The sequence below is a fragment of the Bison bison genome, unplaced genomic scaffold (assembly GCF_000754665.1).
Source record: "Bison bison bison isolate TAMUID 2011002044 unplaced genomic scaffold, Bison_UMD1.0 scf7180017864178, whole genome shotgun sequence".
Lineage (NCBI taxonomy): Eukaryota > Metazoa > Chordata > Mammalia > Artiodactyla > Bovidae > Bison > Bison bison.
In genome coordinates this window covers 18634-19048 of record NW_011494750.1, presented here as the reverse complement: position 1 = coordinate 19048, position 415 = coordinate 18634, and positions in this window count along the sequence as shown.

Here is a 415-nt window from a genome sequence, read left to right as displayed (position 1 = left end):
GTGCGCCATGCCCAGTTCATCCGGTCTAAAGCCACAGTATCTGAACGTCCCGCCGTTTGAGTCTTTGTTCTGATGTTTGTTTGCTGGGCGCTTTATTTTGTTCTGAGACACCGGGAGGCTGGAGGGCTGGAGGTGACCTGAGGATGTGTCCGTGCCCTCCCTCTGGAAGCCCTGGCTGTGGCTGGGAGGCTGAGACGTTGGCTAGGGCCACACAACAGGAAGACCTGCATCTGAGGCCTGGTCAGGGGCGTCTGGCAAGCCCACCTCGGGTCCCTGGCTGAGGCACAGGCAACTTCTGAGCCTTGTCGGTTATCGGGGGGTGGTTCTCCTGCCCTGCTGGAGTTACTGTGGGTGGGAATGAGGTGCAGGAATGTGGGAGGCACCCAGCATGCATGGGGCACCTACTGGGGGGGGG